At 42.2% G+C, this 17,972-nt stretch overlaps 1 long non-coding RNA gene across 1 annotated transcript; it reads right to left on the reverse strand.

The window, feature by feature from the left end:
• Positions 1–6,470: 6,470 nt before the first annotated feature.
• Positions 6,471–7,050, reverse strand: LOC114797323 (uncharacterized). The gene is made up of 3 exons (XR_003750845.1): positions 6,930–7,050; positions 6,708–6,826; positions 6,471–6,601 (listed from the first exon to the last, which is right to left on the reverse strand). It is a non-coding gene; the product is annotated as an uncharacterized LOC114797323 (long non-coding RNA).
• Positions 7,051–17,972: the final 10,922 nt, after the last annotated feature.

Here is a 17,972-nt window from a genome sequence, read left to right on the forward strand (position 1 = left end):
AAAAACAGGTCGGTATGCGGTGTGGTGAGTTCTCACCATAACCTCGCACGACACCGAACATGCGGAGTCATTGACACAGAAAATGTAAAAATTGATAAAACACTTTGACTTCCCATGTCGAAGAAGTGTTCTTAAATGCACTAAAATGTGTTAGAAATCCAAATAATACATTTGCAATACATTTGTATTTTTTCAGTACCTACCTTTACTGTACTTAAGTATGGTATTAAAAAGTACACTGTCAGTACAGTGTAATTAAAATATATTTTGTTCTGTCTTTTAAAAATATGCTAAAATGTAAGCATACTTTCAGTTACATTTCAGCATATTTATTGAAACCCTTTTTATTCAACACTTATTTGAAGTTGTACTTCATTTCATTTTACAAAAGTATACTTTTCAGTGTCCTGCAATAAATATGTTATAGGCTAACTTTTTAGGCATAATTTTATCATCATTTTTGTGTATTTACTTAAGGTAACATATTATTCAGCACTTATTCCGTATACTACCTAATGTAACAAAGTCAAAGCAGTCAAAGCATCATTTGAATATTTTTCTGTATGCTTTCCATAGAAAAACACCACATTTCTGGCTACTTTACAGTGTATTTATTCTCAACATACTACAGTGCAGTTACAATGGTATACTTTGAAAAGAATTTCAAAAGGATACTAAGCAAAAAGACACGTAATTGCAACATACATTCAGTTATAAAGCTGATGATAAAAAATGGTACTACATATGTAATATGAGGTTACACGAGGTTACAAACATTTTCAACAATCCCTCTACTTGCTTGCATTTTATCAATGCAGTTGCAATTATGTACATCAGTCCCTTTCAATATTATTTGGCAGGGCAATTACATACATCTTCTGTTTGACATTAATCATGACGCATTTCCTTTTCAATGCCTGTGGATGCACTGCATAAATAGTGTTGGACTCCGTCACTTCATTCACAAACCTAGAAGAAATCTTAAGGTCTGCGTCCCTATGCATTTGACTTCTAGACCTGTAAAGAGATTGAGATAAGGACATGTCTGGGAGGTTGCAGGATGACAAGAATAACAGCATGAGAAGGAAACTGAAAGGATTTCTGGCAAATTGACAATCTGTGGAGAGTGTCACCAATGGGAACTTAACAAAAAATGAGGAAATTCAGTGTTGCCTCTTTATCTCTAGCAAGTCTCATTCGCCTGTAATCTGTGGTTCTTGGAATGTTGTTTTCAGATGCCTGTAGATAGGATTTGTATTTCTTCATTTTGGTCACTTGCAAGTTACCAAGTGCTGCCTGCTATGCACAGGCCTAACAGCAAGAAAAAAATGACTTATTTCGTGTAATTATGATCTTCGCAATGCAATGTAAAACTTTACTTGACAGCATGTCATCATATTTGCACTACCTTGTTAGCTAACTGTTAATGCTCCAGATTAGCTTGCGCCATTATAGGAAATATTTAGAACACTATATGCTCAGAGATCTTTGGTAATGTTCAGCCATGGACAAAGAGAAAATTGCACTTCGTTATGATAATCTGCCAGAATCAATTTGTCAGGCCTATTGGCTAATAATTTCAAACAAAGGGATTTTGCAGATTAATTTAGTTGTAATTCTAACATAAATAACTAGGTGATATAGTTAATGCAACGTTATTTACTCAAAAATACATACATTAAATGCAAATAATTATTCAGGTCAGTTTCTTCTTCAGAGATCGCCAACGGAGTGTAATGCAGTTTAACCAATCAGAGTTGAGCTTCGCAATATTCAAATTCAAAATCTTCCGGTGATGCGAAAACGTCAAGCTTCTAAGCTGTTCTTGATGTGTGTAGCATAGGTGTAGTGTGCTATTGTTGAGAGGAAGCTAAAAAATAATGGTATTTCCCAAATTTGGGAAAGTTTTATTTCCCCGAAACAAAGTTGGTGAGAGTGGACAGCACGAACATAATAAGATGCGAACACAGGCGGGAAGAACATCGGATAACCTCTCGGCAGCAACTTGATAGTGAAGATGGCTATGTTGAAGTGTGTTTGCCTAGTCGAAGCAGACATGGAGAAGCTAAGACACTGGCAAGACAATACCATCTGTCTGTGTGTGTGTGTGTGTGTGTGTGTGTGTGTGTGTTGGGGGGGTGTAGGGGTCGGTCGTTCAGTTTAGATTAGCCGCTCTTTAGCCAATCTGTATTGAACGACGGCGTTTTAGAGATAAAACTCGTAATATTTCGAGAATAAACTCGAAACTATGGGAATAAAGTAGAAAGCTTACGAGAAAACAGTCGCAGGGTTGCCAGCTCTCACGCATTTGGCGTGACGCAGTCACGCATTCAGCCTCAATCTCACGCTCTCACGCTCAAGAAAGAAATCTCACCTGAAATCTGACATTTTTCTGTGTTGTAAGTTTTTTTCACTCGTGTAAAAAAATTATTCGCTGAAAGCACCGGGTTCAAAGATGATACGTTTAGATGATAAGCGTGTAAAACGTAAAGCGAGAAAGTCGTAAGGGTTAGAAATTCTTTGTAGTTACAATCTTTAGTTCAAATATCCACAATGACATTATTCCCGTCCACAATTTTCGTCATTTTGTTTGCAGAGAACTTTAAGGAAGTTGTAGAGAAAAAAACAGCTTTCCTCAGAAATGAAGACATTTGGCACAGCAGCTGTGAGGAGAAAGTCAGCAGAGTGTACAGTAACACAAGATGAAAACAGACCGAAGGTTGATATTGCTTTTTTGACATATGACATTGAATAAAAACTGTTACAACATGTAGTTGTGGACGCCACAGTACTAGACAGCTACACATCCCAGATTAATTATCAATCAGTATTAAATACAATGCTAAATAACAGATACTTTTCTTATCTTGCTGATTGGGAAAGAATTAAGGGGATTTTCACGGGAAAATATCAGTGGGATACTTTATGTATTGTCAATTACCTATGTTTTCTCCCATCTACAGAAAAAGAAAAAAACATGTGACAGGACGTTACATAATTTCTTCAGGCGATGATGAGACTGACATAGATACAGCACAAGCCTTTGGAAAGACATGAGTTAATATTGGGAAAAAACAGTGTACGAAAATTGCACACAAATCCGTTTCAATGGAAAGTTCAATACATTGTGTGCTAATAATATAAAATATATGAAGAATTTTGTGAAATATTGTTTGTAGATATCTTAATTTTACTTATTGTGGTCTTTGTTTCAGAAACCAAAAATGATGAAGGCTGCAAACGAGAGGGTTCTTTCGCAGCTTAAGTCTTCTCTGCTGAGTAAAAGGCCAAGGACATCCACCCCCTCACAAAGTGAGGAAGATGATGTAGACACCAATTTAGACCTTTTTGATTCACCCCAAGCTTCTGGAACAGCTGTAAGTATATTCTATATACAACACAAAATATTTGCATAGTCAAAAATGCTAGTTCATAACTTGTGTATCAGCAACAAAGTTTGCACAGAAAGCATTTGTGGGAGAAAGTGAAGGCCAAGAACAAAGTAGAGGCTGACAAGGAACAGGAGACCTTAAATAATACAGTTTTTTGGGGGGTAATTTGAAACAAACAGGCCTACCTGTTGTTTTTAAAAGGTAGTGATGCTGGATGACACCACATTTGTTTCTTTGTAGACAGTTTGGTCCAAAGCAACTTACATGATGTTGGACCAAAGGTTAAATAAAATACATCAGAGGTTGCTCGCCCGTACTTTCAATGTTCCTATTTACATTCCATTTACAGAGTCCTTCATTGACTCCTTGTCATTCAATGATGGGGACGGCAGAATTTATGTGAGAGAGACAAAAAACTTCTAAAGTATGTGAAAGTGAAGCTAGGGAGTAGGATTGGAAGGTACACACCAAACCAGTGAAGATTGGTGATGGTGACTTGACCACATTGGTTTTATTTGATTCGGCCAAAGTACACTTATAGAAGGTAAAAGGAGCGTTTCCAGATTTGCTTGGTGGGGATTTCATCTGAGCTAATACTAAGATAAGTGAAACCATGTCAAACTACATTTTGAGGTGCACTTGTTGTAATCTCTAGTGGTGAGGTGTGTCCTGACCCATCTTCAGCAAGGAGAGGTCTCTGTCTGGAATGCCTGATACCACTTGGAGATGTTGGGTGCCTAATTCATTGAAATGCTGATGAAAATAGGTCCCTGCTTGAAACAAAAACAGTGAAATGATCAGCTTGTTTATTGCTGTAACTGGATTTTGTTGTTTTGGAATTTTGGTTAGGCTGTCATTGTATTTAGCTGTTGTGTATCCTGTTCTGTGAAGAAAGGATTTTATGTACCTATAGGACAACATTTAACATTACAACAGTCACTAGCCATTTGTGCATTGTAGTGATGGTAAAAGGAACTGGTTTCTGTGAATTCTGCAACAGAAAATACAATAAATTCTTGTTTTGTGTAACAAAAGTAAAAAAAATGTAACTTTAATTTATACAGGACCCCTGCTTTAGGCAACAGGAGTGAAACGGAGTGTGCACCAGGAAGTGATGGATGCATTAAAAGGTATCTGTAATGAAAAGAAACATTCTATATGTTTGTGTATGTTAAATTTAGATTACATGATATATGTATTTGGTAATTAGAAAATTGTCAGATATCTATGGCTGATGTCTTTTTTTACTTTTATACAGAAATACCCACCCTTATTAATTGTGTTAAGGAACTAACGACCACTATGAAGCGATTGCTACCTTCCTTCGACAGTGATACAAGTTCAGCGTCCTCCAGTCCTGCTCCAGAAATGGTATGTTGGGCTGTGCTTTCCTTTCTAAAAAGAATGACTTGTTTTTACTATAGGCAGTATCTTATGCCATAAAATGAGCCCATGATTTCCAAACAAGATGATACTCAATTATGCTTCCTTGGCAAATATCTGCTACCAAGACAATGTAGTTCTGAGCATCGTATGCTTTGACAATTGCTGTTTCGTTTCATATTGTTATTTCTATGTCTTCACAATGTTATTTTTAGCTTTTGGTTACTGGACTCTACTTTGTATAGTAATCTGAGTATTTAATTTTCCGATCACAGGTTTCCTTGGGCAACTCGGCAGTTGTGGTGAACCGAAGATGTTTTAAAAGATTGAACAGAACAAGGATGTCCCTTTTTGCCCAGGATTTAGCTGTTCTACTCTTTGGTCGCAACATTTTAGCTTCCTCAAGCCTTACAGGCAATGGAACTGAAAAGGATCCCTTAGATTCTGAAAAGTTGAATGCTCTTGTTGGTATGTATTGAATATATCATATATTCATTATTATCGATGGATTTTACGTCTTTGTCATGACCGACGTTCAAGGATTGTGAGTGTGTAAACTGACTAGTGAGTTAAAATAATGCATTAATTTAAAACAATACATTTGCCTATGCTTCTGTCTAAGTAAGTGGCATACAAATGTGTTTTATTTTTCCCTACAGATAGAGTAATACCTGAGTTCCCAGGAACAAGTGTGTCTGAAGTGAGAGCTGTCATAAGACAAAAGTGCAACAATGAAAATTTTGTTTCAAAGAAGAAGATGTAGGTTAGATTGTGTTTTGTTTTCACTCAAACACACACACACACACACACACACACACCAGTGTGCACCAGTGTTTACATGCATGTAAACACTGTTGTTTGAAGTTGTTTGAAGTTGTTTGAAGTTGTTTGATTTCACCAATGAAAGCAAGAAAAACTTGATATATTTTTGAAAATATATATATATTTTTTTGTTTGCCCATTATTTTCCAACTAATGGGCCTTGCCTACTTTTCACTTTTGTCATTTGCGGTTGTTCTTTAGTCAGTAGAGTCACAATGAAAGTGTGTAAGATTATTTTGATTGTGTTTGTTAGCAGTTGTTAAAGAATACACTAAAGTAAGAGTTTAAGAACATTTTAAACAGTCTAAAGGTTTTTCTGTTTAGTGATAAATGTACTTAAAACATGCTATTTTGATACACTGATAAAACTTTTAGTTTGCCATTAAGTGCTAATAAAAACATGTTAAGATTTGATTGTGAACAAATTGTGTATTGTAGCAATATTTTGAGACACCAATAAAATACACTTAAATATACTAAAGTTGAGCTAATGTGTTTCTTTTTATGTCATTTTAAATGTATTTAAAGTGAAATATGATAAAGGCTACATTTTAGTGCAATAAAGATACTATTAGTTCTTCCATTTTAACACAAAGTAGTGTATTTAATTTTAAATTAAATTTCGTTTTCGTTACGGCATTTACCAGATGCCCTTATCCAGAGCGACTTACAATCAGTAGTTACAGGGACAGTCTCCCTTGAGCAACTTAGGGTTAAGTGTCTTGCTTAGGGACACAATGGTAGTAAGTGGGATTCGAACCCAGGTCTTCCACAACCATGACTACACCAGTTGAAACAAAGAAGTTTAAATACTTCAAAATAAAAGCTGAACAAGAAGCGCTGAGTGACAATCAGATCACACTTCAGACATGATTAAAGGAGGTGAGGTTCCAGTCTTTATTTTTCCATGACAATCATTCTTTTTTAAAAGATGTTTCATACACTTTTGATTGAGTCTTTAAGAGACATGCTCAGGTCTTCTTCTTAATCCTCATGGTTTTGAGCTGTTATTACATAAAAATAGACAGAACATTAGTTCTATATTTGAATTAATAACCCTGAGCTTTACAGGGGAAAAGGTCAACAATGGCTGCAAATCAGGAAACTCACCGTTTATGACATTGTTTTCGTAAAAAGCAATTGCAGCTACCACTGCCACTGCTGCCGCCGCTGCCGCCGCTACAGCTATACCAGTAGGGCTGGCCAGCAAACTAAGAGAAAGGACGAATCTAGAAGACAATAAGAAGTGAGCAAAGACCACAGTCTGGAAAATTAACCTCTTTACTTTAAGTGGTGGTATTATATAGTATGAGACGTATTTCCAGTACTTACAACTCCTTCATTACTGCTGTCAAAAGGGTACAAGTCAAAGTGAAATCCTCGCTGTAGAAACAATCACAGTGAAGTGATCACAGAATGCATTAAACCCGACCCTAACATATCCCCAACTTTTACTTTCATATAACAGAACAGGACAAACCAGTTCCACAGGAGTAAAAGACGTGCTCACTCATAAAAAGCAACACAACATTCACACATTCACAAATACAGAAGAAAAATTACACAAATGTTTTGTGTGTGAACTCTTTTATATGAATGAAGTGAGCAGTGGGTTTAGTCGTGTCACTTATTGTGCTGAATAAAAGTGAAGAAATTGTCATTGTGAGACACTGCAGCACACAGTGGTACAACAAAACGTGTCCTCTGCTTTAACCATCACCTTTGGTGAGCAGTGGGCAGCCATGACAGGCGCCCTGGGAACGGTGTGTGGGGACACACACCACAGCACTTTCACTTTCACCTTCAATCACTTCTGGACTCAATCCCCCCAGAATTTTTCGCACAAACTCTTTACTCTTATTTTCTTTTACTCTTGCACAAATATTTCTCACTTTTCACTCTATATTTCACTCATTTGCACACATCCACCCTACCTGTTACACATATTTTATGTTTCATGTTAAAGACATAAAAGTGAAATATTTGGTTATGTTTGCAATATTTGCATTTTGGTTCACTGTAAACTTGCAATATTTGCAATACTGTGGTCTGTAGCAGTCGCCAAAGCATTTCACTGCATATCATACCGTGTATGTGTCACGTTCCCCTCTAGCTCAGGTGAAAAATGGAGGACGCAGGTTGAAGAAATAACAATGCGTATTTTATTTGAACTCAAAAACAAAATGAAAGAACTGAAATGAATGCCACGCCTCTCCTCTAGAAGTCAGGTTGTGGGATCTTCAGCGAGGCCCTCCGCGAGAGCCAAAGATCGCCCTTGTCTTTCCCAGGCTTCGAACCGGCGTGGCTGAGCTGTATTGAGCCTAGAGGGGAGAGTTGCATTCCAGTCCTTCTGTGGGGTTCACTGTCAATTGCCGTTAAGGACAGCATGCGGTGCCGCAACAAACTCTGGTCGTGTGAGGGACACCGAACGCAGGACTAAAGGGACTGGCTGGTTATAAAGAGGAGTGGACAGACCCATTACCGCTAAACTAACCAATCACCGATCAGACGTCATTACCCCGCTAAGCACCCATGATTACCACCACTCACCTGTGATGAAGAACAGGTGGGAATAATCAGGGTGCTAGTGAGCCCCGGAAGAACACACACTAATACATGGGAGAGTTCGACCGCTGGGGGCGTGGCAGAGGTGGCACGAATGTTACAGTTTGACTGTGTATGTGACAAATAAAATTTGGAATTTGATTTACCCTTAACAAGTGAGCTTTAAGTGTCTCAGAGATTTTAAACTGTAGTTTTCTTTTTGTAAAAGAATTTTACAGTTGCAATGTGAAATTTTCAGTGAAAACAGTGTTGTGCCAGACAGGTACCATTTCTAATAGTTCAGGATGTTGAGTGGGCACCGAGATGATCTGTGTTGGGGAGTAACGGAATACATGTAACGGCGTTACGTATTTAGAATACAAAATATGAGTAACTGTATTTCGTTACAGGTATGCATGCGCAGTCCCTCAAGTTTGCGCTCTGTTTCAGTGCCCATAAATTTACATTTTTACATTTATGGCATTTGGCAGACTCCCTTATCCAGAGCTACTTACAACGTGCTTTCAAGTTACCATCGATGAAGAGATCAATTCCGGTTCACTAGGACCCCCAACTATGAATACATCTATTTTATTCACTCTGTTGTAGATTCTGTACACAAAGTTCGACAACAAGAAAATTACAATTTAATCTAAATATTCTTTAAAGAGGAAGGTCTTGAGCTGTCATTTGAAGGTGCTCAGTGACTGAGCTGTTCTGACCTCGAGGGGAAGTTCATTCCACCACCGAGGGGCCAAGACGGAGAAGAGTCTAGATGAGCGTCTTCCTTTTACCTTCAGAGATGGGGGGACCAGGCGAGCAGTACTGGAGACTCGGAGTAAACGAGGTGCAGTGCGAGGTGTAATAAGGGCTGTGAGGTCGGATGGTGCTGCTCCATGTTTGGCTTTGTAGGCCAGCATCAGTATTTTGAACCTGATGCGTGCAGCTACTGGGAGCCAGTGGAGGGAACGTAGCAGAGGGGCGGTATGGGAGAATTTGGGACGGTTGAAGATCAGTCGTGCTGCTGCATTTTGTATGAGTTGTAGAGGTCGGATGGTACATAGTGGTAGACCAGCTAGAAGGGAGTTGCAGTAGTCCAGTCGTGAGATTACTAAGGACTGAACCAGTAGTTGGGTGGCCTGGGTTGACAGATAAGGGCGGATTCGTCTGATATTGTAGAGAAGGAATCTACATGAGCGGGAAAGATTGCTGATGTGAGTTGAGAAGGAGAAGGAAATCAATGCTACCCCTGAAATTGTAAATAAATATGATTTGATTCACTATTACACCATGATCTTTATACTCTTACAGTGCACATGGAATCGTCTGAACACCGGAAACCCAAACAAAAAACGCAATAAGCGGCTCTAATGTAAGCGTCCTGTTAACGTTGGTGGACCCGGAGCCTGCACAACAGAGCCAGCAGTGGCCGGGCAGGAATGCATTTCTTACTTGGAAATTCCGACACCAACCTAAAGAAACATCTGGAAGTAAGTTCTTTAAAAAACATTTTTTACCTTTTTTGTCCTAATCAGGAAGAGGGTCATTGAAAATGCTGTTTTTTTCCTTGTGCAAGGCTACTTTTTATTTTAACTAAGTGATGGAATATGTTGGTGACCATAACAGTAAATACTTTTCAATGGCATATTTTATTGCTTCCCAACACTGAAGATGATCACCAAATACAGATTTCCTGGATGTAAAACCTCGCTGAACTACAACCCCTACAGGCGCAACACGGGTACTGCAGCCTGCTGATAAGTATTTAAGGTGGAACAGACCATTCGAATAAGGAGCTACCTCAGAGTGGTGTTTTACTTTGCGAGCTGTTAGATGCCGCTTCAGCCAGTCAGAGAATCTCCTGCCGCTCCCACGAAGCAGCAGGGGCACCTCGCAAAATGTGGGCGCTCTTACTCGCTCTTAAACGGGGAATAGAACACGGATCGGTGCTTCAATCATGATGTCGGGGTAGCGCGACAAAACAATTTGATGCCCGTGACGTCTGTATATGTTTGTTTGTGTATGGGTGTGTATATACGTGTGTATATGTTTTTTTATACGTGTGTATATGTTTTTGTTTGGACCCACTTGTGCGGTGTACCATGTTGTAAAAGCAGAATGATGTTTACCTCGGAAGAAGTGAAAAGAAGGTGGCTTAAGTTGATACTGTAAGTTGGATCTCAAATTATAATCAGTACAGCCTAATGCCTGTACCTCACGTTAATGTTAGCACCAGGTTCCCCATCTCTGTTTATAGAGACAGGTAGCAACGTAGCACAACCAGATCGTACCATAACTAACATTATTTGTTCGAATAATCCAGAATGTGCCAGTTCGAAATAGAAATGTCTATAAAAGTGAACCAAAATGTACTTGTTATAATCTGCAATTTTTGCTTTGCAGCTTTCCCAAAGAAGACAATTACATCCTCGTAGCTGGGGGGCAGTCATATCATGCGCAGGGCCAGGAACAAATTAATTCAAGGTGACCAACAGAATGAAATGGTAAAGTAAGCGAAATCACAAATACTACCCACCACCCGTGCCATAGCCTGTTCAAGCATCGAATGAGATAACCCATCAGACACAAGTCTAAAATATTAGAACTTGTCCAGTTATAATCAACAATGCAAACTGATCATGCAGTTTGAATGTCATACAATTCATGCTCTAAATCAAAGCACTTTTGCTAATCATCCCATTTCTATTCAGCAGCCTGGTTATTACCATGGGGAAAGATAGGTCTCTCATCATGATTTACGCATTGCAAGTTCTCCAATGTGAAAAAGAACTGTTTGCATTGCAAATAGTTTTGGACTAGGGGTCCCACGGACCCCCTGCACCCCAAGGGCCCCTGGGCAGCGGCCCTGCTGGCCCGGTCCGTAATCCGTCCCTGGTATGGGTGTGTGTATAAATGTGTGTGTTTGTGATTGGGTATGTATATGTTTGTGTGTGTATGGGTGTGTATATAAGCGTGTGTGTTTGTAAGGGTGTGTAAATATGTTTGTTTGTGTATGGGTGTGTGTGTGTATATGTTTTTTGTGTATGTGTGTATATATAGTACTGTCATGATCCGGACCGGCAGGGGTTACTCCGGATCCGGAGTCCGGACCGGAGTTTCATGTTCGTCTTGTGTAATGTTCCCTGATCGTGTTCACCTGTTGTATATTTATATAATTGTATAAAACTATCCTGGTCGTGTCTGTTCGCCGTCGGGTCATTGTGCGTGTTAATGTTCCCCTGTCTCGTGAAGTTTGTATTAAACCCCTGTCGCGTGAAATCGTGCGAATGCGTCCTCCTTCATGCCATGTCCAGCCCACCTGTAACAGAATGACCCGACTATGTGGATGCAGCCGATCTACGCCCCGCTGAGATCCAGGGAACCATGGATGGTCGGGAGGACATCTGCCCCACAGATCCACAATCCATGTATGGACGTCCTCCGACGCCGCCGTCTCGTCCGGATTCCAGCGACGCACCTCCGGTAATCGGCAGTTCCCCGCCATGATCCACGTCATGTTTTATCAGTTCCCCAAGCGTGACAGACTCTCGGCGGCCTACGAAAGTTACCGTGGGGTCGAGAGGATCTGTCACGCGGTCCATGTTCCCCCTGGCGATTCCGGAGGCGGGGAGTACCAACAAATCCGTGCGACCGGACCTCGATGGCCTACGAAAGCTACCGTGGGGTCGAGGAGACCGGTCGCGCAGTTCAGGTGCTCCCGGCGTTAACCGAGACGAGGGAGGCGGCGAACTTCCCAGCGGGGCGTACCGGAGACTGACCGGAGTGACTGTGCCTGCGGACGGCGGACAGGACGCCGGTCCCCCACGGACGAGCCGTGCTTTGGCCCGGGCCTGCAGCCGCCGGTGCAGGACAACCGCCACTCGTCCTTATGGACTTCTCCCCCCTTTCATGGACCATTTTGTGGGCACTCCCAGGTGGTAGTGCTTTTAGGGGGGAGTACTGTCATGATCCGGACCGGCAGGGGTTACTCCGGATCCGGAGTTCGGACCGGAGTTTCATGTTCGTCTTGTGTAATGTTCCCTGATCGTGTTAACCTGGTGTCTATTTATATAATTGTATAAAACTATCCTGGTCGTGTCTGTTCGCCGTCAGGTCATTGTGCGTGTTAATGTTCCCCCGTCTCGTGAAGTCTGTATTACAGTTTTTTACAGATGCTAGGACACATTTCTCAAGACTTAGGTCACTTTTGCAAAACTCTTCACACAGTGAGCACAACAGAAGTCTACGTGGGCTAAACTGAGGATCAATTATCATTGTTTTGGCACAAAATGCATTCAGTGACTACATCTCTCAAATTTCATGAATTCTTTTCTCACTCAGACTCAACAACTGCCAAAAATCTTTGTACGTACAGGACATTTTGCACACGCTTACATACTGTTCTCAAAACTGTTAAACTTATGTTCAAAACAATAACATAATGCAAAACTGAAGAAGACCGCAAAATTCATCAGCAATATTGTTTTGAAACATATTTTAAATCTAAAAATGCAGTTTAACCAGCCACAGCCGATTCCCATTGTAGGTGAACATCTACAAAGGTGTTACGCTTTCAATTTCACTACAAAAGGAGACAACTGCTGAATATGTTTTTTTGATGGAAATATGGACCCAGCCAGAAATGGAGAAGTGGCTGAAAGAGGAAGAGTGGCTGGGAGGGGGCCAAAAATACGTATGCGCGGTGGAAGGAGAATAAGAATGTCGAGCCAGGAACTCTGCGCTCTGCTGGCCAGGCTCCCCGTGGACTGGGACGACGTGGACGATGACTACGACGAGAGCACAGGAGACGCGAGTTGGGCTCCTCGTCCATGATCGTCGAGAGGTCCGTGGGTAACCACGTCACTTCCAGGGGTGTAAGCGGCAACAACGGCGGCGTCCCTCCAGCGAGGAGGTGGGCAGCCTCCAGCCCGAATGGCCAGAGTACTGCCCATGGGAGCTGATCGCGCCATGGGTCCAGGATGTCCGCAGGGTGGACGACCCTCGGAGTCACCGGTGGGAGGACACGGATGACGAAAGCGATGATGATGTGGATTTTCGGTGGGCGGTCGTTGCTGGGATGGCTCCGCCCAGCGTGCGCGTCCGAGATCGTCGCGGCGTCCGTGATGACTCCCGTGACTTCCGGGGGTACGAGGTTGACACGGACGACGACCAGGATTACGCCGTTTGGGCGGTCGGTGCCGGGATGGCTCCGCCCATCAGGCCCGTCCAGGATCGTCACGAGGTCCGTGGAGACCCACGTCCCTCCCAGCAGTGTGAGGAAAGCTGGTGGAAGAGGGCGACGGGAGGTCGCCAGCCAGCAACTGCGCTGCCGGGACTGCCTCGCAGGGAATCCTCCATTCCTGCTCCAGTCGCCGACCCGCCTTCCCTCTGCCCGGACGTTCCCCAGCGAAATGGCAGCGCAGCACCAGCGCCCACACCTGCTGGAGAAGACGTCCACCCCCCTCCACACCACACACCTTCCACCATCTCCAGCGACGTGCCCAGCCCCGTGTGGGACAGCCCAATGGTCCCGGGACCCTTCAGATGGGCAGCCAAGCGGGACCACGCCGGGGAGCCAGGCCGAGGGTCCGGGGCCGCCAAGCGGGACCACGCCGGGGAGCCAGGCCGAGGGTCCGGGGCCGCCAAGCGGGACCACGCCGGGGAGCCAGGCCGAGGGTCCGGGTCCTCCAAGGGGAGGATACAGCAGGGCAGGAGTATTGTTGGGGCTCCGAGGACGTAGCCCTTGGAGGGGGGGGCTCTGTCAGGATTGACTGCAGCTGTGCTAATCACCGGTGGCCAATCCTGACGGTGCATATAACCCCTAGATTTCCGCCCCTTCGAAAGGGACGACATTTTTGTGGACGCTGAGCATGAACTTCAGTTTTTGTTTGGTATTTGAGTTCTGGCAATCGCCACACGCCTGCGGGCAAGTTTATGTTCTTTAATTAAGTTAATTTGTTTTCGGCCACCGCGCCATTGTTTCTTTGTGTTTAGTGTTTGTTTATTAATAAAACCCCATTTCCAGCATGTCCTGCTTCTGCGCTTCCTTCCCCCGTAAGTCCGCAGTCGTGACAGTCGGTGACAAAGTGTGTTTGTCGGCTGTCAACCTTTGCTAGTGTTCTGGAAGAATGAGTTTATTTGGGACCTGAATTAAGTGTTTTGGTAGTTGTAGTGCATTTTGAATGTGAAATGAACTGCTTTGCCAAGCTGAATGTCAGTTAGGAGGATTGTGTGAAGAGTTTTGCAAAAGTGACCTAAGTATTGAGAAATGTGTCCTAGCATCTGTAAAAACTGTAAACCCCTGTCGCGTGAAATCATGCAAATGCGTGGTCCTTCATGCCATATCCAGCCCACCCGTGACAAGTATATAAGTGTGTGTAAAGTTTTTTGTGTATGGGTGTGTATATAAGGTTGTGTGTGTATGTATGGGTGTGTGTATATTTGTTTGTGTATGGGTGTGTATATGTATGTGTGTGTGATTGGGTATATATAAGTGTGTGTGTGTGTATATATGTTTGTGTATGGGTGTGTGTGTATGTGTGTATATATTTGTGTATGGGTGTGTGTGTGTGATTGGGTATGTATTTGTGTGTGTAAGGGTGTGTGTATATATTTGTTTGTGTATAAGTGTGTGTGTGATTGGGTATGTATATGTTTGTCTGTGTATGGGTGTGTATATATATATGTGTGTGTGTGTGTGTGTGTGTGTGTAAGGGTGTGTGTATATATGTTTGTTTGTGTATGGGTGTGTGTGTGAGTGTGTGTAAGGGTGTGTGTATATATGTTTGTTTGTGTATGGGTGTGTGTGTGAGTGTGTGTAAGGGTGTGTGTATATATGTTTGTTTGTGTATGGGTGTGTGAATATATTTGTTTGTGTATAAGTGTGTGTGTGCGATTGGGTATGTATATGTTTGTGTGTGTATGGGTGTGTATATAAGTGTGAGTGTATGTGTGTGAGTGTGTGTAAGGGTGTGTGTATATATGTCTGTGTGTGTATGGGTGTATATATAAGTGTGTGTGTGTGTGTGTGTGTCAGGTGGAATGAGGGCTGGAGCAGGACAGATGATGGGGGCTCGGCACATAGGAGCACCGAATGGCATGTGTGAGTACAAACACACACACACTCATACCCTCACAGACTGAGGTTCATTTCTGAAGCTGAAGTAAACAGTGGTGTTCCTCGCTCCCATAGATCCCACACAGCCAACCGCACAGCCTGATGGGATAGCGCCACCCACCACCGGCTCCACGTCCATCTCATGACGGCTCAGTGGTGAAAGCCTGAGGCCACGCCCGGTCGCTGCGGCCACACCCCTTCGATGAGCCATTCATGACCGTTTTCACGTCTTCTTTGTCATGTTTATGTGCTGTTACGAAGTTCATGCTGGTTTCTGTCGGTTTTCTTTTGTACTGGTTGTAGGTTTTTTTTTTTATTAATGCTGATGCAGCATTGGTAGGCCAATCATGACTAAATAAACCTGTTTTGTATGAAATGAACTGATGAGCTGTCGTTTTTTGAAAGCTATTTCCATTTACAGCATTTACCATACACCCTTATCCAGAGCGACTTACAATCAGTAGTTACAGGGACAGTCCCCCCCTAGAGACACTCAGGGTTAAGTGTCCTGCTCAGGGACACAATGACACAAAGCAAGTGGGATTTGTGTGTTACTAACACCCCTAGCGGTCCATGATAACACACACACATTGTGCACATCATACCATTTAGAATTATGAGGAGCAGTAAATCTCATGTATCAAGGAGTATCATATTCTTAACAAATCTAAAATCATATGTGTAGTTTTTCTTTTTTTTGCGACTTTGTGAAGGAGGTGTTGCTTTTTATGATTTTATACGTGTTTTTATCAGCTGGCAGTGAAGAGCAGTTGAGTTTAAAGGTGCTCTTGGAAAATCTTGCTTATGAATTTGTGTTGCAACAGCTTCTCAGCAGTGTCCACATTCTAACACAAGATCGTTGACCTTGTCTCTCAACATGATCTCTTATTCCACATTATACAAGAGACCATGTAATGGACATCATGAGCGGGTCCAACGCATGCTGCTGAAATCTTAATGCACATCACAAGAACACTTAACAATTAACAAGTGTTAAGTGACATAAAAGTCTTTAGTACATTTTGAAACACTACAGTGATGAGTAGAGATCCACTGTGATTTCAGTTTGTTCTGTTATACGTGACCCTCTAGGACGGAGTAATTAATTTATACGAGGTAAATCCTGGTTTTCCTTGTTTAAGGTCCTGTTTCCAGATCTTCTCTCTTCTTTTCCATTACTTTAAGTTGAAAGACTTCTTAGTACCACAAAATTGAGGTCCTGTCCTCCACTCCCCACTGCAAAATGCCGTAAAAGAATTGAAGATTAAAAGGTAGTAACATCAAAGAAGATGCAGTTAACGCCAAATAAATACCAGTCTGTACAGGAGTGTGCAAATCAATGTAATGTAGTAGCAGCAGAGCAGATACAGTATTTATGTGTTGAGTTGCCTGGTTGTAAAAACTGTCCTTCATTCTATTTGTTCTTGACCTCAGCGCCCTGAATCTCTGGCCAGAGGGCAGCATCTGGATCGCCCCATGTAACTTTCCTTCTTTTCCAGATAGTGTGATTGTCACGATTGTCCTGACTCTGACTTCTGCAGTCTGGACCGGAGTTTGCAGTGTGTGTGTGTGTGTGTCTCCTGAATTACCTGATGGTGTTCGCCGGATGTGCTGTGTAGAAAGGTGTTGTGCTGCTGCCCGGTCATGATCCCTGTACCATGTTGTACTTTGTTGTCCAGTAAGTCCCTCGTCTTAAAGAGTAATACGAATGTGTCCTTCCATCTCTGCCATGCGACCCACGTCGTCACAGTGATATCAGTTCAGATTTATTCTATAATTTAACTTGGTTACAAAACATCAGAAATATATACGTATAGACAAAAATAGAATCTTTTTTTTGTGTGTGTGTGTGTCTGACGGAGTTGACATAAATCAGGTTATTGAGTAAATAAAGGTCCGTTTTCATTTAAAAAACTGTTCCCTTACAGAGTTTTGTGGCTAAGACCATTGGAAATAAATATCCTGTTGAGATAAATGTGGTAAAAAAAATGTGGTATGTGGTATAAAACAGGTTTGTCTTTTGTTACAAGGTTGGTTATTTTTGTTTTTCTGTTACACAAAAAACAGGTCGGTATTCGCACGACACCGAACATGCGGAGTCATTGACACAGAAAATGTAAACACTGAAAACTTGATAAAACACTTTGAGTTATATACGCATTACTGTCTGGTTTGGGAACCGTATCGTATGGGACCACAAGACCCTACAGCGGATAGTGAGGACAGCTGAGAAGATCATCAGAGTCTCTCTTCCCTCCATAACAGACATTTACAACACATGCTGCACCAGGAAATCAACCAGCACTGTGAAGGACTCTACACACCCCTCACATGCACTCTTCACCCTCCTACCATCCGGAAAAAAAGAAGAATGCTTCGGGCCCTCACTGCCAGACTGTGGAATAGCTTCTTTCCACAGGCCACCAGACACCTGAACACTCAGGGACTTTCCTCTTTGGGCTGACATACACACACACACACACACACACTAGCTCTGTTATATAGAGTAAAATTCTCTAATGTTACATATATTATCGTTTGTCTGTCTGGCACACGTGCACTTTATGTCAGTATGTAACATTGTGTAAATGTTACTTGTAGCACCAGGTTGTTCCGTTTCACTCTGTACTGTCTAACGTTTATGTGGCTGAAATGACAATAAAGCTCAACTTCATCTTGAACTTGAACTAGACACTGGGTCTAAATCCACATGA

Source organism: Denticeps clupeoides, chromosome 9 (genome assembly GCF_900700375.1).
Source record: "Denticeps clupeoides chromosome 9, fDenClu1.1, whole genome shotgun sequence".
Classification (NCBI taxonomy): Eukaryota; Metazoa; Chordata; class Actinopteri; order Clupeiformes; family Denticipitidae; genus Denticeps; species Denticeps clupeoides.